The following is a 25089-nucleotide window of genomic DNA, read 5'->3' on the forward strand; positions in this document are numbered from 1 at the left end:
TTTCAGTAAATGTCTTCCTTACAGAGTTTTCCATCCTACTGCAAACTTTACAGAGACTCCCCTGAATATGCTGTTTTAAAAATAGAATTAAATGGAATTTTGCTCAGAGGTCTATAGGGTATTAGAGACACTGCCCTTCGACTCTGCGAAGCCAAATGTTAATTGTATTGCATAGGCCCTTACATAGAGGGCTGCTATTAACCAATTGTTCTGAGGAAGGTTGTGTGCTGGCTATTTTTCTCTTGTCTTGGCTGTTGAAGTCAGAGCAGACAAATTAAAATCATTTGGAGGTTATCTGAGAGGTGATGTCATATACAATGGCAATTAGAAATATTTCCAAATTTAAATCGCTGAAGGAGGAAGTGGGTTACAATGGGAGCAACCTTTGACCCTAGCGAATCATAATGGCTTCCTGGATTTGGGGATATTCTGAGCTAGAGCCAAGGGGCTGCTGCTGCGGGGTCATAATAAGTGTTAAAATTAGAACACAATGTGGTAAGCTTGGGTGTGTCTTTCTAATATGAATTCCCCTCCCACCACACCTCCACATACAGGGCTGTGTTTCAAAACCCCTGTATTTGGCTGCCTGCATGTCTAGCTTTTCAGACCATGCTCAGTACTCATCAGCATTAGTAATTATCAGTCTGTCAGTCCAGCAAAGCATTGAAGTAAATACTTTAAGCATGTGAAAAGCACCACAGAAGTCAGTAGTACAGCATGTGCTTAAATGCTATGCTATGTGCTATGAGTGGCACAGTTGTCTTCAACCTTCCTTCCACATTCAGCAAGGAGAGATAAGAGAAAGGAAGGTGCTCTGAAAGTGGGCTCTGTTTTCAGGCATGGTGCTGATGCTCACTCACACTGCTATGTGGGGCTCCCAGCATGTTGTAACTGTGTGCTTGCAAGGTTCCCTTGATGGATCTGGGCAAGCTCCATCACTGTTGACCTTATTGGGACACTTTTTGGATATAGGCTGTCTGTCTGTCTGTTCCTGCTTGATGGAAATTCATAGATTCATAGATGTTAGGGTCGGAAGGGACCTCAATAGATCATCGAGTCCAACCCCCTGCATAGGCAGGAAAGAGTGCTGGGTTCAGATGACCCCAGCTAGATGCTTATTTAACCTCCTCTTGAAGACCCCCAGGGTAGGGGAGAGCACCACCTCCCTTGGGAGCCCGTTCCAGACCTTGGCCACTCTAACTGTGAAGAAGTTCTTCCTAATGTCCAGTCTAAATCTGCTCTCTGCTAGCTTGTGGCCAGTATTTCTTGTAACCCCCGGGGGTGCCTTGGTGAATAAAACCTCACCAATTCCCTTCTGTGCCCCCGTGATGAACTTATAGGCAGCCACAAGGTCGCCTCTCAACCTTCTCTTGCGGAGGCTGAAGAGGTCCAGGTGCCCCAGTCTCTCCTCATAGGGCTTGGCCTGCAAGCCCTTAACCATATGAGTGGCCCTTCTCTGGACCCTCTCCAGGTTATCCACATCCCTCTTGAAGTGCGGTGTCCAAAACTGGACACAGTATTCCAAATGCGGTCTGACCAGCGCCCAGTAGAGGGGAAATATCACCTCCTTGGATCTGTTCGTCATGCATCTGCTGATGCACGATAAAGTGCCATTAGCTTTTCTGATGGCTTCGTCACACTGCCAACTCATGTTCATCTTGGAGTCCACTAGGACTCCAAGATCCCTTTCCGCTTCCGTGCCACCAAGAGGTCATTCCCTAGGCAGTAGGTGTGCTGGACATTTTTCCTCCCTAGGTGCAGCACTTTGCATTTCTCCTTGTTGAATTGCATTCTGTTGTTTTCTGCCCATATGTCCAACCTGTCCAGGTCTGCTTGTAGTTGTTCCCTGCCCTCTGGCGTGTCCACTTCTCCCCACAGTTTTGTGTCATCCGCAGACTTGGACGAGGGAGTGAAGTGTACTCTGTCCAAGTCGCTGATGAAGATATTGAAGAGTATCAGTCCAAGGACCGAGCCCTGCGGGACCCCACTGCCCACACCCTTCCAGGTCAATACTGACCCATCCACTGCGACTCTCTGGGTGCGACCCTCTAGCCAATTCGCCACCCACCGGACTGTGTAGTCATCCAAGTCACAGCCTCTTAACTTGTTCACCAGTATGGGGTGGAATACCGTATCGAAGGCCTTCTTGAAGTCTAGGTATATGACGTCAACCCCTACTCCTGCGTCCAGGCGTTTTGTAACCCGGTCATAAAAAGAGACTAGATTAGTCAGGCATGATCTATCTGCTACGAACCTGTGCTGGTTTCCCCTCAGCATAATTTGTCCTGCCGGGCTCTCGCAAATGTGAGCCTTGATCTTTTTTTCCAAGACTTTGCCTAGGATGGAGGTGAGACTGGCTGGCCTATAGTTGCCTGGGTCCTCCTTCCTCCCCTTCTTGAAAATGGGGAGCACATTGGCCCTTTTCCAGTCCTCCGGGACCTGTCCCGTGCGTCACAAGCGTTCAAATATTCCCACCAGTGGCTGTGCAATGACGTCAGCCAGTGCCTTCAGTACCCTCGGATGGAGCTCATCCGGGCCTGCCGACTTAAACACATCCAGTTCCTCCAAGTGACTCTGCACCATCTCAGGGTCTACGCATGGCAGTCTGGTGCCTTGCTGCTGCCTCTCTACAATCCCAGTGAGAGCCTTATCTTGGCCCTTGCTTAGGAACACTGAGGCAAAGAACTCATTGAGGAGTTCAGCCTTGTCCCCCCTGTCCGTCACCAAATGGGATCCATTCTCAGAACAGAATGATTTCTATTATAGTAGTATCTCAAACAAAACTATCCCCATTGTACTAGGTTCTGTACAAACACACAGTGGGTATGTCTACATGTGCAATTATTGCACATGAATAAACTCTGGAGCTTATTGCTCCTGAATTTTTTGCTCCCAGGTGCGCTGTTTGAATGTGAGCCTGGGAGCAACTGACACTCAAGTAATCAGCTCCAGAGTTTTTTCCTGCACAGCATGTGGAGCCCGGTTGGAGCAGCCCCAGCTGGCAGGGGGTCACAGAGATCAGCCGATCAGCCTGGGGCTGCTTCAACTGGGCTCATTGTGCTGTGGAAGGGCTGGCTGGGGCAGAAGGGTGCTTCAGTACAGGGCTGGCTGGCAGGCAGCACCCAAACTGATGCACCCCCATTCCCCAGCCAGCCAGATCAGCGCCTACACGTGCTGCTCTGCATGAAAAAAACTCTGCAGCAGGTTAGCACTTGTATTTACAAGTACTGCCCTGCTGTGGAGTTTATTAGTTTCCTGTGCCCAAATAGGGGCACATGTGTAGTCAGCTCCACAGCAATTAGTCAGCTCCACAGAAAACATCTCGTATAGATGTGCCCAGTGAGACACAGCAGGTGCCCCAAAGAGCTTACAAGATAAGTAAGCAAAGCAGAGGGTGAGCATTGACTCTCGCGGGGAGAGTAACATAAAGATAAGGAGGCCTAGGAAATGTTAGAACATTTAAAATCTTTTCCTGTTCCCTTTTGCAGAAGAAAGAGCATTATATTTGGCTGTGTACAAGGAGTCCAGATTTAAAAATAGCTGGGTTCCTTCCTGACTGAGGGAGAGAAATAGAAAAGAACTAGATTTATTAGCTGCCTAATAGGCTTTATATATAATTTTCTGTTGTCACAACTCCCTCAAGTAATTGTGTGTATATATAAGTTGGTCAGGGGAGTGTTTTGTTGGCAATTACCTTGGCTAATGCATGAATATCCACATTTTCAGGAATAAAAACTCCCTCAAATGTTTGTATGAGCAAATCCTGGTTACGCAAATGTTTACCAAGAAGCAAGCTGCAGAGTGCATAAATGTGTTTAGATTTACTTGTGTGCTGGATTTAGCCAAGAGGTACGAGCCTTTATAAACGTGCTCCAAAAGTGGAGGGGGATGCTTTAATTAGAGCGGTTCTGGGAGCCGCTCTAATTACAGCCCCTAGAGAGTCTTGTGTGTCCCCGCATTGAAAAATGGTGGCAGGGGCGCTTTAACTAAAGCTTGTTGAATAAGTTTTAGTTAAAGCGCCCTACTGCCATTTTTCAGCGCTGGGATGCTGCCCCTGTATAAGTGCCCAATGTTTCTAAAGCACCTGAGTGACATAGGAACCCAAGACCCATTTTCAAAAGTGACTTATGCACTAAGGCTGGATCCAGATGTGCAGGTACGTCCAGTCTGTGGCACTGCAAACCTCTGCAGCATCACTAACTGCATGTGCTGCGTGTTAAATCATGCGCGGTCCTGCCAATTTATAGCGTTAGGACAAAACGTGGTACCAGGATTTCCTGGTAGCAATGAAAACCTTTGAGAAAAAATGTGTCTCAAAGCATGCCAAAGTGCTGTGTGGTGAGACAAATGTGGAGACAGGGAAGCAGGCAGCTCAAGGCTCTCCTCTCTCTGTGTGCTGCTGTGTCCCCATGCTGAGGCCTCCCTGCGCCCCAGCCAGCTCCCTGGGCTGGCTGCTCCCCTGTCTCTGCATGCCTCAGTACAAGGGGTCCTCAGCGCTGAGGCATGTGGAGACCCAATCTCACCCGGCTGGCTGGGGCACAGTGTGCCTGGAGACGGGGGAGCAGGCAGCCCAGGGAGCTTCTGGCTAGCCCCACACTGAGGCACCCTGTGCCCCAGCCAGGCCCCTCTGTGGCACACGAAGCAGCAGGACAATGTGTCCTGCTGCAAATTGCATGAGCAGGGGTTTGCACAGCAGCACAAAGTAGCGGCATAAATTTGTGCCGCTACTATTTGTGCTGCTGGAAACTCCTGCTCCTGCTCGTGTGGACATGGCCTAAAGATCATATTTACCAGAATGGTTAGGTGCTTCACTCCTGTGAAGGTCAATGAGAGTTAGGAGCTCAAGATCCTAACCTGTTGAAGATCTGGACCTTAAGGCCAATTTTACAAAGGTATTCAAGCATCTAAAGGTGAATTTAGGTAACTAATGGGATTTATGAAAGTGTTTTAATGTTAGGTGTACGACTGATGTTGTCTTCAGTGGGAATTTGGCACCTAATATGCTCAGGTACCTTTATAATCCCTACTAAGCAACTATTTGCATCTTAGGTGCATAAATGCTTTTGTAAATCTGGCCTCTAGGTATCTCAATCTTCATGGATAAATGTTTCTGCAGTTTAGCTCCACCTGTGATTGTGGATGTCTGCATCTTTATCTCCAGTTAGCAAATGGGGCAAGTGGGACAGAGGGGTTTCATAGTAATAGGGATTACTCACTGGCTGAAAATGAGGCCATGCTTAAGTGCGTTGCTAGACTAGGATGTAGGTTGTAGCCGTGTTGGTTTAAGGAACATAGGCAGACAAGGTTCTGAGCACACACCAACTGCTGAAACCTCCTTAGCCTGTCAAAGGGTTTTTGAACTCGAAAGCTTGCTTAATAACTATTCTTCAACTATTTGGGTTGGTCTAATAAAAGATATCAAATTCACCCAAGGAACCTTGTCTTGCTAGACTGGGACCTTTATTATTTACTAGGTTATGACAACTTACACTGCACTGAAACAGACAGAAAAAAACAGGATCCCTGCCTTTAGTCTGGAGTAAAGGCTTTAGATGTGGTAAGATAAGATGCTTAGTACAGTGTAGGAGGATATGAAAGGAAAGGTATAAAGATTACTGTGGAAGAAGGCACATGGATCACAGTGAGGCCAGGTCTACACTACAAAGTCTGGATGACAGGATTGCATTGGCCTGGAAAGATCATAACCATTAGTTAATGTAACCATGCTGGCAAAACCATTGGTACGGATTTAGCTATAGATAGTTACTCACCACAGGAGAGTTTTCCTTGGCTTTGGTCCATGGTGAAACTACCCTACCTGCACCTTCCAGGCTCCTCCAGTTAGTAGATACTTCTTCTTTAGTAGAGGACTCCACTGACATAGCTATGCTGGAATAGTTAAAGTGACAGAGGATTTGTAGTGTTGACAAGCCCTACGGGAAAAAGAATATAGGGAAAGATGAGGCAGAACTCAATGAAGGGGCAAGGAGAAAGAAGGGTGTTAATAAGATATGAGAATGGAGAGGCAGGTAGGGCAGTACTTCGTGAAAGATTAAATACTTCCTTCAGCACGTTCTCCTCCTAGCAGCAGGAGGCCTTGGCTGCAAGTACTGACTGTCTGCATGGGGTTGCGTATGAAGCCCCAGATCTGCACCAGTGGGCTGTGCATTTTACAGGAACAGCCTTTTCTTGTGAGAAGTATCCAGCTATTTTACAAAATCTTTATCACAAGAATAGACTTATCCAATGTGGCATCTGGGTGATCTGCCATCAGTCCTGCCTGAGCCAGATTGCTGGAGGCATGGAAAATGGTTGTGGTGGGGGGAAGGGCTCAGCTCTAGATTCCAGTATTGACTAGTTATCCTAACTGGTTTGCTTTTATTCTTCATTCCAGCCACTGGAGATTAGACAAAATAGACCCAGAGCTTAATCTGGTATGGAAAATCCTCTCCCCCTAGGGCCTGCTGAGGGGTCAGAATCAGGAAGAATGATGATCTGTAAAGCATATTATACAGGAAGGCTTCATCACACAATGAATTAGTCACATGGGTTTGCTTCAAACCTAAAGGCATGGGGGTTACTTTTAGACTGGTCTCCTCCACCTACCTTGCACTGTGGTAGGAGTGTGGGATAAGTAGCCACAAGGCCCTTCTTTCCTCAGTGGCTACACCCCAGTCAAAAACATTAAAGACAGGGAACATGACTGAGGGGCGGGGGAGGCTCAGTCTTGCTGCCCCCTTTGAGCCACCATGATCTGGCAGCCTTTTCAGAGCTGTGATTGTCCGGCTGACAACAGGCCAGCGACAGCTCTGTGTTGTGCTTGCTCTTTCTCTCTCTCCACTGCCTTAAGGGTTCAGGAGATCTGCAGCAGTGGCTGTCCTGAGTGGCTTGCTTACAGTCTGCTCTTTTCAATGCCAATGAGGGCGATTGAGTGAAAGAGAGTACAGTGGACATGCGGTTGAGTGGCAGGTGCCAATCATGTTGGCTGCAGGGTCGTCAGAGAAAAGCAAAACATTTCCCTGGTCACTATTCACCAAGCCGGGCACCCACATGTCCTATCTCCGGATGTGAGAGGCTCCTTGGTACATTCTCTTCCTTTCAAGTTCCTTCTGAATACAAACCTCTCCTGTTTCCCACTTCAGCTGCCTGCAACAATGCCCAGAATATTATTTCTTAGCTGAGCCTTGAAATATTCCTTCTGCAAGTGCTCACAGGGCCGCTTCAACACAATGAGGCTGGTTAGCAATTTCCTCCCATTCCCATCTGCTACCTGCCTGCTTCAGGAGACCCTGAAAACTGCAAGAGGCAATTTCAGTTGCTGCTGCTGACAATTTCTATTAACAGAAAGTGAAGAGCATATCAATTAAATAAATATAAAGACACAGGCATCCTTCAGGATGCGCTTCTATTTTCTGCAGCACTGCTTGATGTAATGTGTTCAAGATATCTTACCTCCAGTGGTGGCAGCAGCCAGAGGGGTAGCTGTTTCAGAGGAGGGGAGCCAGAGAGCATGAGCAAAGCCTAAGGGAAGAAGGATTGTGGCACTGAAAGATTCCCCTTTGGGTGCTGGGTAACAGATATTAGCTCAGACTTAGAAACAGCATATAAGAACCAGGCTAAATGTAAACGGATAAAGAGCCATGTAAAAGGAAACCAAGCAAAGGATAAAACTCTGTAAAGCTAAAATCAACTTGTTCTGCTGCTACCAAATGGGTTTCCCCATTATTTCTCACTGGTCTGGATAAATTATAAGAGAATGTGCACTCAGGGCTGGCCCTACTTCACATGAAGCCCAGAAAAACCTTTAAGATGTAGTGGAGCTTCAGGCAGATCTTGTGCAGTCTAGAGCAGAAATTTAGCTACTCAGGGCCTTCAACTATGGTAGTAGCCAGGCCCTAGGTTTTAACTGGTGAACTTGTCACTCAGGGATGCTGAAAAGGTTTGGATCACTGATTTCATTTTTCAAGTTGTGAGGAATGGTTCACAGTGGAATTGCTGCCCTTGGATATTTGCTTGTTTAAGACTCTGAGCTCTGAAACTTCCTGTGTGCTTTACAGTACCAAAGCGGTCTGCCATCTGAGACTTGTCCACAACAACTCCTGAGCCAGGATGAGGAGGGACAAGTGGCTTCTTTGACTGGGATGCCTGCCTGGAGATAGAACAGTGGATTTCACAGCCTTTCTTCTACTGGAGTGAAGGTGAGAGAGAAGGTTATGTGACATCAGCTCCATAATGTATACATACTAATATCACAGTCCTTGATGTCTATCTGGTACAGATTGGAGATGATGTCTATAGTTCATGATTTTCTAGTGACTGGTGCTATCTGATTTTGTTATAAGATTATTTCTTTCTTAAGTGTGCTGGATGCTCACAAACATTTTTGGAGATACAATCCCGATCTGAGGTGCTCACAGCCTTTGGCCAGCATTGTTTGATGTATGGTATTTTGGCATGCCTTGAGTTTGGAGGACACTGGATCTGAATTGCAATATTACTCAAGTTTTATAGTCCCAATTAAAAACAGTATGGTTTGCAGGTATTCAACATCCCTGAAAATCTGTCTGGAAGGTGTTTCAGGTTAAGCAGCCACAAATGTAGGAACCCCAAATCTTTGACCTCTTTCTTTTTTTTAAGAAAAAGGGATAAATGAAGAGAGCTGACAACAGCCTGTGCTGTTGTCAACATCCTAGAGGTTTTGGTGACTTACTTATGGGATCTTGTGAAGTAGATGGGATGCCATTTCAGGAGGTATGCACCTTCCACGCTGAGAGACATTGAAGAGGAGTGCTGGGTACCTAGTCTACATATTCCTCCTTCCATGATCTCTTCCGTGTAGGGGCCTACAGGGCTCCATCCGTAGTCTTTCTTCCTGTTCAGTGTGCGTATAGAGCTACTAGAGGAGACAGCGAGGCATACTGCTTGCAGGCTTTCAAAGACAAAATACTAAAATATGACAAATCCGAAGTCAAAATACTAAAATATGGCAAATCAGTATGCAGATGACATTCAGACTCGTGTCTGCTTTCCACCAAGCCAGATACTCCTTTTCCAGTGTCTGAAAGAAGCAGGACACAAAAGGGAGCAAAGTGGTTTAAGATCAACCCAAATTACGTAGGATGATGCTGAGAGGCTGGAAGTTTAATTGTCTCTCTCTTTGAAGACACATATCTGACTTTTGTTCCACCCAAAGGCTGAGGTTCATACTACATATGTTATTGCTTCTGGTTGCTCAGATTACAGCACTGGCACTTTATACTTTTTCATTCATAGCTAGCCCACAGAATGTGAGTGTCCCCTGGGTGCTGTGGCCCTGTCCACTGGAATCTGCAGCTCTGAGATGTCAAGGCTAGCTTCCAGCCAAGCACTTTGATGGGGGTGGCATTTAAAAAACATGCTGCAGCAAAATGCAGTGAATCATTTCTTCAGTAGAGCAAAACTTTACAATCATAACAGCAAGTGCTCTGCAGTAGCTGCCTGCTCTCTTCTAAATGGCATCCAGTGCATTGGGTCTGATCTATAAGTTTTTAATGGTCTGAGACTAGTTTATCTGGGTGAGCACATGGCTTCTTATGTTCTACTGAAATGGGTACAATCTGGGTCACTCGTGATGTTGGTTCTTGGACTCGGCCATGTAAATCTGGAAGATGAGCATTTTTGGTTGCAGTCCGGTTCCTGGACCTTTTTGTGAGCTACCAGGACCTGGCATGAATGAACTCTAGTGTGTAAGGTATATTTATTTGGTGAAACTCTTCCAGATCAGGAAACGGATACACCATAGTGGAAGCAAAGACTTCTGCTGATTTCAGTGGGCATTGAATCTGGACCCATGTTTGGGGACTGGGGATGCAGAGTTTTAAATGTACCTTTTGTGATGGCTGTATTTATTTTTAATGAAAACAAGGCTCCTACTGGTGGATTAATACAAACATAAATGAAGTTTCTCTGGGCCACACAGCCCAGATCAAACTCCAGCTCCAATTTTCCAAGTGGGTCAGACTGAAATTATGCTTAATATCAGAATAATACCTAATATCCTCTCTTCCCACGGCCTACAAGGTTTATGACCTATTTCATAATTTCCCCTGCATTTAACCTCCTATACCCCATCTCATGTATGTACCAGGGCTGAGACTGCTCCCTGCCCATGGTTAAGAGCCTGCATATATACCTGGATAACTTTTTCATAGACATCCATGCCTCTGCGTGTGTGTATTAAAGTGCCGCAGCCAGCTAATTCTTTACAGCTTGCACTTTTTAGCCCTCATTATAGCAGACAGTTGGGCGCCCCTGTACAGTTAAAGATCACAGGCCTTGATAACCTGGCTCTTTGATTTATGACAGCCTAGGCCTTAGTGATCACCTAATGAGGGGAACCTGGAGTGTCAACCTGTTTATTAAATACCCAGAACCAGCTGTAGACCCAGCTGAGGAAGTAAGTTAATCATATTTCTCATTTATTTTTGTGTTCCTCTTACTCCCAGGTTCTCCCTGTTCTCTCCTCCATTCTGCCTGGCTCCCTCGTTTCATCTCAGAAGGGGAGAGATTTCGGACAGGTCATTTATGGAGACTGTCAGGGGGCCGAAATGTTTGCGATTTCCTACTGATTTCTTAGGTGTTTAGAAGTTAATAATACTCAGCACCTCATGATTCTTTCTTACATGTCAAACAAAGACATGAAAGGCAAAGAGCCTGGAGGAAAGGGGAGGGAGCAGGGGCAACAGGCAAACAACTTTCCCTTTTACTCCTGATTTTAAGGAAAGTCTTAGCTGCCTCCAGAATGACTGGGGTGGAGAGGAGGGGATATTGGTGCAAATGGAAGATTAATTTAAACCTTGAGCAAATAAAATTTTACTGTCTTTGGTGCATCAAATTATTGCTTCATCTTCATTCAATCTTTCTTTAACACAAAACTAAAATCTAAAGGTAAAGCTCCTATCTGGAAAATTCTTTTAGGCTCATGAGCATTTCATTTTCTTTCCTCTTACATCTTTCACTTGCTTAATCCATTTAGACTTTTTTTAAAAGCAATTGCACATATTTCTTTGAATTTCTTTGAATAACTTAGAGAAAGATGGAGCATGCTAGGTCACAGAATCCCATGATGAAAGTGCAAGGATAGTTGCTGTTTGCTTGCTGGGAGACTTCAGGATTTTCTCCCTATATTTTCCTGAGGAGGAAAAATTGTGCTAAAGAGGTGAGAAGGAAACTGCACTTAGTCTGCTGTTGCTTTCTGCAAAGTCCAAGCCATAAGCCAAGCATGCTAGGGAAATATACACACTTACACAGGGCTATATGTCAAGGAACTTGGTGGTCAGAAGAAGGTTATTTTTCCTAAAGATGAGCTCCTACCTACAGTAGCTGTACCCCACATGGTATCTTACTCAATGTATTGCTTACATAGCACAATTAGCACTTTTTGAGCCCGTTTGAAACCTGCAGAAAACCGATATTCCTGGAATTTATGGCTTGGGGTTTTTTTGCAAGCCTAAAAGTTAAGTCAGACCGCTAAGTAGAGCTAGTGGAGAATCCAGAAAGCCTCAGTGGTTCTTAGTTTCAGTTTTCAGAGAGATCCATGCAATCATCATGGAGGGATTTTCAGCACAGTGTGGGCCCAGTTTTGGGGAAGCCCTGGACTTGGTTTATAGTACTAAGTATAGGTTTCTTGCTGTGGATGGAAGATATAGGTAGAATCCTATTTAATTTGACATTTACCCAACCTAGTTGCTGTTTATGTCACTTAAGCACACTTTGTGACCTTAGTTCCATACAGCGTAGATATGCAAGGGTCCACTACTGAGCATGTGCAGTAAGCAGTACTCTGGCTGAGCAGGTACATGGCTCTGTATGTGTATACCTGGGCAAGTATAAGTCCCCAAAGCTGTTGTTTGGCAAAAAACCATTACTAGCAGATGTTAGACACCAGAGGAAGATCCTCTTGTGTTTTAGCTGAATGGTAAGAACACTTACTTGCCCAAGAAACAGGAGACCTAGGTTTTAGGCCTGTCTCACCTGGAGATGGCTTGAACCTCTGACTTCCCAACAAAGTGCTCAGCCTACTAGACCACAGGTTAGGCACTTAGTGGTTACATCTCAGGTGCATTAATACCCAGTGGTTACTGAGCATTTAGTTTAGTGTGTATCTGTAATAACATTTACTAACTTAGTAGCACCCGTGCAGTAGTGCTGGCACATGCATTTAGGTGATGCTAGTGTGCAGTAGACTAATTCTACTGTGCATTAGTGCATTAGCACAGGTTTTGCCTGCTTCTCTAATGCACAGTAAAATTAGTCTACTGTGCTTGAAGTGTCCCATGTGGACGTGCCCAGTGCTTTCCTCAGTTACCCGCTTGAAGCTGAGCTGCTACACCTTGTATTTATGATTAATTCAATAAAATTAATATAAAGCAGTGGGGATGTTTCTGCTCCTTGAGAATTGGTGTCAAAACTAGAATTCAGGGTCCCCTCCCTTGCAAAGCAGAACCCCTGCTCACTGATCTACATACCCTCCAGCTGGTTCTCTTCCTCCCAGACCCTCTTATCTCCCTCTCATGGCTTCCAGGGGCATGTTCAAAAAGAGCTGTGCATGCTCAGTAGCTGTATGGACACTGTGTGGACACTGCACATGGAATAGGATTGAAAACTGTGCTTTAGTGCCCACAATTTCAGTTGTGGGCTGTGCAAATGCCATTTGGGCACTGAAAATGAAACAGGATTCTGCCCTCTGTGTCAATTATTGGCTACACATGTTGTCACCCAACAAAAGCAAGTACGACACGGTGCTTCCATATGAGCTTCAGTCCCTTGAGCTTCCATATGAGCTCAGAGGTTGATTCCACAAGCCAAAATGTTCACCCATATCCCATGTAAGAGTAACAGCCACATTTTTCCTGGTTCTGATTGTGCATGAGTTTTAACCTTTTGAGAGAAATCGGCATGTGCTTGGACTAAAGAGCCCCACAAAGGGCACACGTATTTGCATTCCTCATGGGTGTATGCCAGGATGATTCCTGATAGCAAATTATTATTCATTGTCTAAAGAGACAGGCTTAAGAGAGTGCTGAGAGCACTAACATGAGAGTTAGGGATCTTCATATTTTACACTCACTCACTGACTCCTGTAACTTGAGCCAAGTCATTGTGCTCATCGAGGCATAATCCTTTAACTGACCATCCTGGTGCATACAGTGTGTGGCCTGACAAGGGTGTAAGGGAAGTGCTGGGCTCATGACCATGGTCCTGCTTTTCCCCTCCCACTTTCAAGACACTGAATATCACTAGGGATACACAGAGTAAACATCCCTGTGCCCCCAGATGTGCTGGGACTGCACCTACAACCAACCCTTTCATTGGTTACTCCAGGTATGAAGCATCATTCAGCAGTGCCCCACGTGAATGATTAAGGGGCCGTGCAGATTGTGTTGTTCTGCACTATGGGTGTGAGGATGCACCTGTGTATGTGTGTTGATATGTACACGTGGATTAGGGATACTTCCATGTGAGTTATAGGGTTTCCAGAAAGTATGTGGTGGGTTCCTTAGGATGGGAATGAGCAGAAGCAGTGCGAGGTCTGAATCCTAGAGATGTCCTTATGAACTGGGAATCCATTCATTTTAGAAAAAGAAAGGTACCTGTAAAAGCAAGATTTGTAAAAGTGAAGTTATGTGAGTACAATTGCTGTTTTCAGGGATTGAAGGGTCATGGTGTCTCATTGCAGTGTAGTTAAGCCATGTTGGTTCCCTGTTGAAGCTGTACACCTTATCATATCATGAGTGAATGCTGATGTCCAGTAGTGGCACAGCTGATCAGATAAGTGATGTCCCCCAGAATGAAACCATGCTGTAATTCCCTTGAGGGTCTCTGAGCACTCTTGAGAGACACTTCAGGCACTCTTTTACTATTTATAATGGCTGTATGGGTTTGTGTTGTAAGGTTGGAATGTAAAACACTGCCATAGGGGGGGGAAATCTAACATTGAAATATGACACACTGTCCCTTGGACATCAGACTGCATGGTTTATATTGAACTGTGATGTGAAAGCATCTGGTTTAAAGCATTGGTTTTTCAGGGTATTTTCCAGCTTGCTTCTCATCCTACTTGCCTCTTCTCCATGATGTATAAGCAACCATATTGTCCTTAAACATGTGTGTGTGTTTCCTATGGAAATCAGTAAAAATTGTATTTGTTTGTGCCGAGGAGGGGAGCAGGGGAAACACAAATAGTTTTTTTTACCATATGCAGTGGTCCAGATTTATCTTTACTCTGACTTCAGTGTGAGCTAACATTAGGGATGTTTGGCCCAATATGAATCATGTTTTCTAGGGAGCTCAGTATCAGAAAAGCAAGTGTTCAGCACCCATAACCAGAGCTAGATATTTTGGTAGAGCTCAGTTCCCTGTTTAGCCCCTGAATAACTAGTCAGATTTTCAAATTTACTCAGCACCCAGTCTGCACCTGGGGTAACAGATTATTTTGGAAAAACTGGTCCAGCACTGATCAATGACTCCTATATTAAGCGTCATAGGTCAGGGTTTGGATGCTAACAAATATCTAATTGACTTAGTAGCAAGCAGGGAGATTTGTCAAGGTACAAATGATTGTTAGGTACCAATTTCCCAATGAGGGAGAAAAAGGGTGTCTAAATGCATTGTGCATTTTGAAATTTCCCCCTGTGTTCTAAGGTCATGGACACACAGCATGTATGGATACCTGTATATTTTACCTGGGTTTCATACATGGATGTCATTTACATCAGGATGGTAAGCAGACAGATGATCTACTTTCCAGTAAACACTATCATAGTGGTTTGCCACTAGGTGTCAGGGAAGCAGATAATACCTATACCATTACAATTTATACTAGTGTAGTTACACTCCTTAATTTTCCTGGAGTATTGCTATACTGGAACTGAGTGAGTTGTATCAGTATATATCCTGGGTTTGCTCCTTTTTTACACCAGTAACAGCAAAAAGACAAATTACAGTAGTATAAATGTGTTGTGTGTCCAGTGGTTAAGTATTTTTGAAAAACTTCTGAAGTGCTGAAGTTCTTAAGCAGCTTTTGCTCTGTACTTTTCCAGACATAACTCCCACTGACCTCATTGGTAGCTTTTCTCTAATACTTCCAGTCCCTTAAAACTACCTCTCACCACTGCACTTCCCAAAGCTGTCTTAAAATCAACCTTGTATGTCTGAAAAGCATTTATTGATCAGTGGGCGTGTCTACATGAGATGTTTTACTGCACAGTAGTATAGTTTACTGTGCAGTAAGCGTGTGCACCTATACATGCACATGCTTACTGTGAAGTAACCCTTGCTAGTCCTGAGTAAATCTGCTACCTGCAAATGCAAGTGGCAAATTTACTTTCAGTTAGTAATTGCACAGTAGCACTTGTATAGACACCTGACTGGGCGCAAATCTGCTCCCAATCAGTTAACTACCAAGGGGCGGGAGATTGTTCCCTGGCCCCAGGAGCTGCCTGCTGCCCAGGGGAGCTCTGCCACCAGAACCTGGACAGGGACTACGTTCCCTTGCCCTGGCAGCAGGGAACTCTAAGCCCCCTACTCCGAGTTTGCAATTGGGGAGTGGGGGCTAGAAGTTCCTTATCTTCCAGCCCCTGCTTCACTATCATGATTAGGAAGTGGGGGACTAGGAGACCCTTATCTCCCAGCACCAGCTCTACGGTTGTGGGGCTGCTGGGAGATGAGCTGCAGGGTAGAGTAGGTCCCAGCCCCCTGCCCCATTTCCCAGTGGGGCAACTAGCAGCAACTAACTGCTAGCTGTCCCACTGGCGGTTCAGGGCAGGGTGCTGGGACCTGCTCCTCCCCTGCAGCTCTTTCCAAGCCTGTGCCTTGATCACCGATTGGGGCATGGGGCTGGGTCCTGCCTCTGACCAGGACAGTTCCATCCTCCACTCCGCAATTGTAGGGTGGAGGCTGGGGAGCCTGTTCCCTGCTCAGCTCCATGTAAACTGATCCTGGATCAAATGCATGTGTAGCTGTGCCCACTCTCTCCTAGATGTAGGTATGTCATGACGCTGGTCCAGTATATTTCACATTCTTACATACCCATTTTAAGTTATTAGTCACTTGATTGTGTACCAAGATGCTGGGTTTTAGATTACCAGTCCAAATGAGTAAGTGACAACCTTTAAGTTACTAAAAGTAATACCAATTTATGAGAGGTTTCCTGTTCTTTGGTTAACCAGTTCCTTACTGTGCCATGTACCAAACGTGAGATATAATATGTACACACAGTATTTGCTTGTACATCACTAAGCAGGGGTTTGGACTGAAGGATGCTTCAGGAACCTTGTTCAGTTACCTGTAACATGCTATGTGTGAGTCCTTTCACCATGGCATATCTAAGTATAGCATGTTTTATGCTACATGTATGTCTATTTTAACTGTAAATTGAGAAAACATGTTCAAGAACCTGCTATGCTGACTTCCGAGTAGATAAAAAAGTCAAATCTTTAGGCTCAATGCTCACCTTTGTTTTAGTTCCTTCTATACACTGCTTTGTCATTAAAGAAAAACCTGTTCATGTCCTTGCATGCTCATCATTTCACACCTGTTTACACATATTTTTTATGAAGAAGATGCAGCCCTTTCCCCTACCTCAGCATTACTGATTTTGGGCCTATTTCAAATAGATCCTTTGTTTATGTAAAGATGGCAAGAAAACTATACTACAGTGGATTCCTCTTATTGGAATCACTTTGGGAAATGGTGATTTGATTCTATTAACCAGCTGATTCCATTAAAAGGGGACCTGTTTTTTTAAAAACACAGATATTCACTCCTCCTCACAGCCCCCTGGCCCTGCTCATGCCCTCCCCTTCCCCCCCACAGTCCCTACAGGCTGCCTGGGGCCATGTGCATGTACAGTACGTCCACATGGCGCCGCCTGCCTGACTGCCCTCCTCCCACTCCCTCCCAGCCCCCTGCAGGCTGGAGCTCTGCCAGCTTGCAGAGGGCTCTTCACAAAACTGCAAAATCCCCAGGCTTCTCTGGTAAAAGGATTCCATAAACCAAAAATTGTGATAATAATATGAGCAATTTTTACATGTAATAATATACAAATGGTTTTGGTTTTCCCATATTGATTCAAATAAGCAGCTGATTCTATTAGCCAGTGATTCTATAAAGTGGAATCCACTGTAAATCATTTGACTATATACATCTACCCTCCCAGTGCCTCTTTGCATAAGAACACTGAACAAGTGACAGCAGTTTCAACCTATGGAAAGCTCAAAAACAGAAAAGCACCTGGTACTGCAGTTTGGGACTGGGTAGGTTGACAGAACTGTGCATATGTGCAGTGCGTGTCTGTGTATGTGTGTGTGTGTTTTGTCAGGCAATTGGAGTAGACCATTTGGCAGCAGACACGTTGACTAAGCTGTGTGGCATATCAGACCTGAAATAGTAGAAGGGACCTAGATCCAAAGTGAGGTTCCCTGGGAGAACAATGGAAGGAAGGGTGGGGTACCAGACCCGTAGTAACATGCTCTCGTCTAGGTTCTGAGACATATTGTTGACAGGTCACTGTGGAAAAAGATCCTGCATTTACTGTACTTGCCCACACTAAATAATATTAGGCAGTGCTACCTTTCTTTCCTTTACACAGCTACTCTTGACTGACTTACTGACTCTCCTTTCCTTTCTAATATGTGATCTCATCTTGTGGAATTCAGTGGGGCTTCATGAGCTGTAAATGAATGCCAACTTTGTGTTCTTCTGGATTCAAAAGCATGTGGCCCATGAACCTGAATGAGATGTCACAATTCAACATTCCCTCTATAATCTACATCATCAATCAGTGTCATAACACAACAACATGTGGGAGAGGGTCAAACCCAGGCAAAATGGTAACTGGAACATCTTGCCCGAAAATGGCAAATGCACTATCACTTGCAGTCTTCAAATTAAGAGTGGAATTGTCTTTCCAAGAGGTATACTATATACTAACTCAATCAGAATTTATGATGGTGACACACTGGGCAGATAATCACAACAGTGCTCTTTGTCCTTAAAAACTGGTAAATTCACTCAAGTAGGCTGACTTCAAAGACAAACTAGTGCAAGTTGGTCCTCACTAGCATAAGCAATGTATAATCTAACCTGAATAAGGTAAGTAAGTAAGTAAGCCCAAAGGAATTTAACATCTAATTTTGATATAACAGGGCCTAGATTCTACCAGTTCCATTCACACAAAAACAACTTGGCCAAGAAATTGTTGGAGAGGACAGGGAAAGGGACGATTGCCATGAAAATAAAATTAAGGGATTACTTGGCTTTTCTACGTGCACATCTTGGTGGTACTTTCCTGGGCTTGTTTTAAGTAGTTCAGCATTTATTCAAGTACCATTTGTAGAGGAAATGTCAGGGAGACAAAAGGCGATGAAGAGCAAAATAGAAAGACCTTTCAACATTTTTTACTTGTTACCATTTTCATGATGTCACATTTGAAAAGGAAATAGGGGAAGCCTCAGAAACCAAACTGCTTTTGGCTCTCTCTCTTTTAGGATCACCTTGTGAATTATTTTCCCTTCCCGAGTCAGGCTTGTGGCCTGGGCTGCAGATCAAAGTAGATCAGCATTTTGGTTAACCTGACACTGCAGTTCCACCCCATCTCTGGAGAAAAGCGGCTGAGGGAAGAAATCTAGGCTTTGGCTCCATGGCAACCACAAGCTAGACCGAGTTACAGTTACAACATGAGCCAGCGAAGAAAGTTTGGAAAGATATATTGCTACCATACTGGCAGAGACTCTGTATCCCAAGCCAGAGCGGTTTCCTGCTGTTACAGTCATTGCTCAGGAACAGCAAAACAACAGACTTGGGCAGGCAGGCAGGACCAGCGCCTGTGGTTTTAAATCTGTAGCAAAGGATTTGGTGTGGGCGATTATTATATCCTCATGTCATTTTCAGATAGCGTGTACTGGAAACGTAGGTAATGTGGAAATGCTCTGGGAATCTATGTTGATTAAAATGCTACAGAGACTGGCATATTTGACACAGCAGGTCACTGTTTTACCTGGGTTTGACTCCGTCCTATACACTGCTGTGTTTTGACACTGAGAAGTAACACAGATTTTGGGAAGGTGAGCTGAGTTGTAGCATCTCATTCAACTTCATGGGTCATGTGCTTTCAGACCCAGAAGAAAACAAACTAGTTAGATACCAAGAAACTAGGGCTATCAGGACACCTGATTCCCAGCCCTGGCAAAGTCTACAAGTCTCTATCTCTTAGTCACTCAGATTAGCGTCCTGTGTACCTGCCTGGTGCTGGACAGTCTAGGTCCACCTAGCTATGCTGCACTTGCCTTATTACTGGATGTTTCAACCAGGCGTAAGTAAGCACATACAGTCCACCGTCATTTTACAATCTAGGCTGAATTCAGGAGACTGCAACAGCCATTATCAGGACCTGTAATGAGAATACTCTATTGTGCATGAGTGTATCACAAAACAGGTCTCTGAGCATGTCTGCATGATAGATACTTGGCTAAGAAATACTGCTAGCTGACTACTAGATCATCTTTTCCCCAAAGCTGTTAATTATACAACAGGCCTAAATCCATAGATGACCAGAATGCATAGGATGTAGTTATCCTATTTAGGGCAGGGCAATTTTTTTGCAGACAAATAGGAATAGAAGAAATGTAGCACTGGAAAAGATTTTAAGAGATCATGTTTTCAAGAGATCATCCCCCTGCTCTGTTGGTGGATAAGTATTCTTAGCTCATTTCTGATAGATGTTTACTCAACGTGTTCTCAAAATCCTCCAATGGAGGGGATTTTACAGCCTACTTATGTAGCCTATTCCAATGCTTACCCATACTCATAGTTAAAAAGTTCTTCGTAGCATATAACCTAAATTTTATTTGTGGCAATTTAAGTTGATCACCTCAACTACCTGAAAACTGTAATACATCTGTTTTTATAAGATACCATCCACTGACTCATAATATTGAGTCACCAAAAGGCAGCAAGGAAGAGGAAGGCCTCACCCACTTAATTTTTTTTTTATTTTTTCAGAATCTCAGGCAGGTTGAAAATGAAAAGAACTTAGGCATCTAAGTCTACTTGCATGTCTAATCGGGGGACTAGAACCTAGTTTGTTAAGGTTGAGCAGCTTGGAAGACCTATCAACTTTTTGCCATTTCTCCAAATAAAATACAGAGTACTTCAGTTTCACAGACTGAAACTAGTTCTGGTGTGATGCTGGAATATAGTGTTTGCCAAAAAGCAAAAAAGCATTTGACTTGCAAGCTGTTATTTGATTTAGCTCTGTCTGTGATCCCTTGTTACTTGCTATTAGTGAACAATGGATTTGCATTTACACAAAACCACCGGGAAAGTTACACTTCATCTGCACATTATATTCACACGAGAACAAAGGGTTATGGGGTATAAACAAAAACATTCATTATTCTCCTGTTTAAATGGCTTTGGTCATCCAATCAGAAATGAGAAACAATGGCATCTGACTTAAGTGTCCAATTACATGACATGAATATGTAAATAGCTGTCCACTGAACACTTTACAAATAGTCCATCATCTGCAAAATTCTCCAGTGAATAGTTACAAATGACAAAAACATTTATAGAAATTAGGGCCTACTTGCAAATGATGCATGAATAGAAAAAAGGGTTATCATTTCAGATATCTCTGAGGAATAATTCAGTTGGCATGATTGGCTACTAATGATTATGAATGAAGCCCTAATTGCTTAAAAGTTAACCTTCCTGTAAGTAAGGCCATAGACTAAACATAGAATCTTAAAATGAGTTCTAGCACTTTACAGAAAGGAGAATTAATTTAGAATGTGTCCTAGTCTTGAGTTAGGATTTGTAGTAATAGAAATGTTGTTTTCTGTGGAAAAGAAAAAGGTAGAGGGTTTCAGGACTGCCATGTTTGCTTTAGGAGTTAAAAATACTGTAGTCTGTATTGCAGCATCTTTTCTACTTCCTGGATGGTATATTCACATTGCCAGGAGGCTGTATGGTGCATACCTGTCCTGATGCTGGGGGACCTACTTCCAAGACAGTAGGTTTTTTTAATGTCCTTTTGCCAGCTCTGATAGATAAAATCAACCTTCTTGGCCCCACCAACAGGAAATAGGATTCTGCTCCTTTAAACGGACTATAAGGAGTATGGAATTACGACTAACTTGGTTTGGAGCCTTTGTGTAAGGCTTTCAGGAAGAGATAAACCATTAATCATGCACAATTACTCTGACCTTGCATGAACTAAAGCCTCTCTGAACACACAAGATTACCGTCTCTGGAGACCTTGAGTACTGACACAGTATTAGGACATTAGGAACTGCTACACAAAATGGCTGCATGTCTGGTCATTATTTTCTTATTTTAATTGGAGGCTCCTCTGCCCAATATAGGTATCTTTTCTGTCCAAGTTACTTATCTAAACTAAACAAAAACTTAATTCCCAATTAAATTTGTAGAATGGCAGTGACAAATAATGGAGGTTATTAGGGTGTCTATACTTGAGCCGGGAGGCTGCTCCGATGTGTAACAAATCGAGTCTACTGGAGCGTGCTAATTAGCATGCCCCAGCCAGTCTCTGCATCTTGTGTATCAGGGTCCCACCACTTCAAAATGGCAGCAAGGACACTTTAACTAAAGCTCATTGACAAGCTTTAGATAAAGTGCTCCTGCCACCATTTTGAAGTGTGGGGATGCTGATACATGAGAGGCTCTGGGAACTTTAATTAGTGCAGCTCTTGGAGCCACTCAAATTAAAGCTCCCCCCTGACCCCCCAGCCTGTGTAAAAACACCCTTAGAGAATTTCATGTGCTGTTTTGATGAAATCTCTCCAGCAAAAGAGTTACTTTCAGTTACTTGAAGTATGTCCTTAAGGGACCACCTTTGTATGTTCCATGTATATGGTGCCCAGCACAATTGTCCATGACAGGGGTTCTTAGATGTTCCCAAAGTATAGTTATGATTTCTGTATTATTATTTTCTCACCTTCCAAGTTAACTGACTTTTAATTGCTTCTTCATTCTTCTAGGCTCCATGACCAATTCCAGTGGGTAACCATTTCTCTGTCCTTTACACTCTTTGCTTTTCTTCTGTTTTCCATGTTCACTTGCCTTTCTATTTTCCCATTCCAGCCATTAACATTCAACCTTTCTTCATATGAAGAGACATCTGTAAGATTGGGATTACTTTTGAAGTATCTCTTTAAAAGCCAGACTTCTGCTTCGGTGCACAACCCAACCACTCACTGGTGGGAGTTAGAGAGAAGCTTCAATTACGGGAGTAGTATTTCTTAATTTTATACTGCAACATTTTCTGAAACATCTTGAAATGGTCACGGTTGGTGAGAGGTTCTTGGGCGAGCTAGATTGCTGTCTGAACCAATATGGTGACTACAATGTTTCTAGTCAACCAATGTTTTTACAGATTAGCATTAAAAGAAGCCCTGTGCCCACAGGAGAAGGCCTATGGGTAGGGTGACCATACATCCTGGTTTGGTAAGGACAGTCCCAGATTTTGTAGGCTGTCCTGGCCATTTGGTGAAAAATGGAAAAAAAGTCACAGAGTGGTGCCACCCCACCCACACTGCTTGGCCTGGCTCCTCCTGAGTAGCAGTTGGAGGTGGGGGGCAGGCTGGGCTGGGCACCGCTCCTTCTGCCTGGCATGGGGATAGGCTGGGGTTGGGGGAGAGCACTGCTGTGAGCATGTGTGTGCATGTGCATGGGGCACCCTGGGTGAACTTTTTTTGGCACCCTTTGGCACCCTCCAAAGCAGTGGCTGGTGGTGAGGGGTGGTCTGGGTTGGGCACCAGATCCCATGCCTAGGGCAGGGATCAGCGGAGGGTAGCGGGGCGAGTGAGTGCCCCAGATTTCCTTAAAAATAATGACTGCTTGCAGACATGACCCCCCCCCCCCAGCCCCTTAAGCTCCTTGGTTTGTCCCCATGTCAAGTGCTGCACATGCCCAGAAGAGGCCTCTAATAGCTGATTGAATCAGATTTAGATAAAAGTGCCAACAAGCCCTTCTGAAGCACCCAATCTATACAGTTGCTGCGGAGCTGGGTCAAACTAATACACTTCCTCTTTCGGTAAAGCGCTGTTTATTTTTTTTTTTTCCATGTCTGCATGAAGCCAATATGGTCACCCTACCTATGGGCAGCCCTGCCTGTTAATGACAATTTAGTTTCAGCAGGAGCTGTCCAGTCCTGGCTTGGAGAAGATAATTATCTTCCTCTTCCCTTCCTCTTTTACTCTTTGCCTTTTTGTTGTTGTTCTGCTTTGCCCCATAATCTTTTTTAAAAGTTCATTTCCAGTGCACAACAGGACCTACAATTTGTCTTTGCTAAAAATCACAATGATTTATAAAATGTTTTCAATTTCTAATTGTCATACCATTAAATAGCTGCAAAAAGAACTATTCAGTTAAGTGTACAGACCTATTCTGTGCAATTCTACAGTGGTATCAGAATATGCCTGTTTATGGCTCCATGAATATCTGTGAGAACTTTTCTTACTCTACTCGCTCTTGTGCTGCTTTTTCTTGTATTTATTACTGCTCACAGGAAAGATTCCTCCTTTGAGGGAGGAATCTTGTACATTTCATGGTATAGATGATATATAAAGCTAGAGCACCCAGGACCATCAAGGATAGGGTTTGTGGAAGGCATGAACTTAGTGGGGGCACACACAGGTTTTGGGAAGCAAAAAGTTCTTGGCTATGAATAATATTTTGGCATAGCATCCTGATGATGCACTCTAATAAGCCATTTAACTTTCTTTGATATTCTCTCTACTTTCTCTCTCTCTCTCTTTGTGTTTTATATTCTACCTGTGATATTTCTGTAATAAACTGCCCTCATTTCTTCCTCCTTTTACATTTTTTTTCTTAAGCTCTTGAAGCCAATGGGGCTTGCAAGCTCCAAACATTAGATTGCAAGGACAGAGACTTCAGGGCATGGCATGAATCTTCATAAGTCCTTCTACAGTCCCTAGCACAAGGAGATCCCAGTACTGATTGGTAGGGCTGTGCAAAACAGCTATGTTTTGATTTGGTTTCAGATTTGGCCATTTCAGAGAGACAGTAATTCATTTTGGTGCTTCAGATCACTGTTCCATTTCGATTCAGCCAAATCTGTTTCGGAGTTTCAATGCTGTTTTGGTGATTCAGCCATAGGCTGTAATGGGAATCATTAAAATGCCTATAACTTTGTCATTTCTAGCCTGATTTGGATGATGATTGCAGAGATGGTAGCCCCTTCTGAGGTCATAAACACTGCTAGGTTTCAGGCAGAGTGGTGCAGGGGTTTTTGTGAAACCGCACCTCAAACTGTTCAGAGCAAAACCTATGCCGTGTGTGTGTTAAGGCAGAGCAGGATGAAAACATCTGAAAAATAGGGGTGGTAGGCAAGGGTAAGTCAGAAAAGATTGGCTAATGGCTGGCTACAACTTGGTAGCAACAGACTACCTACTGCTACCAGCCTGGACCCTTCAGATGCTGTGCTCTGCTGCTCATGCTGCAAGAGAGAGATCTCACAAAAAGCAGAGAGCAGTTCACAAACAGCCTTATATGTTCTTCCTCTGTCCCTCCCCCAGAGCACTGGGATTGGAAGGGACCTCAAGGACAAATCGCATACCCTGGCTAGCTACAGATGTCAATATCAGAGCAGTCCTTCCTCCCCCCCCCCCCCCCCCCCCCCCCCCCCCCATCTTCCCTCTCCCTCTTCTGAGTTTCTGTTTCCTGCAAGCCCACCTCCGAAACATTCCAAAATGCTTGGGACGGTTCCGCTTCGTTTTGCAGATGGTTCAGAGCCTTCCGTTCCTATTCGGATTTGGTGTTTTGGGTGCTGAAATGGGCCAAAACACCTCTGAAATGAAACAGCTGCCGAAGTTTTACATAGCCCTACTGATTGGTATCTGAGGACTGTGTTCGTCATTGCCATCATCAGCTGTGTTCTTTGCCACTCTTTCCTCCTCTAAATTCTGCTTTTATCACTCCTCTCTTCATTTTTAGATTTTTTTTGTCTTTTCTGTCTCAAAGTACTCTTTCCCTTTTCCTTTCTATTTCCCTTTCTATTCCTCTCCC

The 25089-nt window shown here is 44.2% G+C and overlaps 1 long non-coding RNA gene across 1 annotated transcript in view; it reads left to right on the plus strand.

The window, feature by feature from the left end:
* The window catches only part of LOC109284680 (uncharacterized), a 421234-nt gene that overhangs the window by 52047 nt on the left and 344098 nt on the right, over positions 1-25089 (plus strand). Inside the window, exon 2 of the long non-coding RNA XR_002092233.2 lies at positions 8058-8198. This is a non-coding gene — a long non-coding RNA (uncharacterized LOC109284680). The remainder of the gene's footprint in view (positions 1-8057; positions 8199-25089) is intronic.

This window comes from Alligator mississippiensis, chromosome 10 (genome assembly GCF_030867095.1).
Source record: "Alligator mississippiensis isolate rAllMis1 chromosome 10, rAllMis1, whole genome shotgun sequence".
Classification (NCBI taxonomy): domain Eukaryota; kingdom Metazoa; phylum Chordata; order Crocodylia; family Alligatoridae; genus Alligator; species Alligator mississippiensis.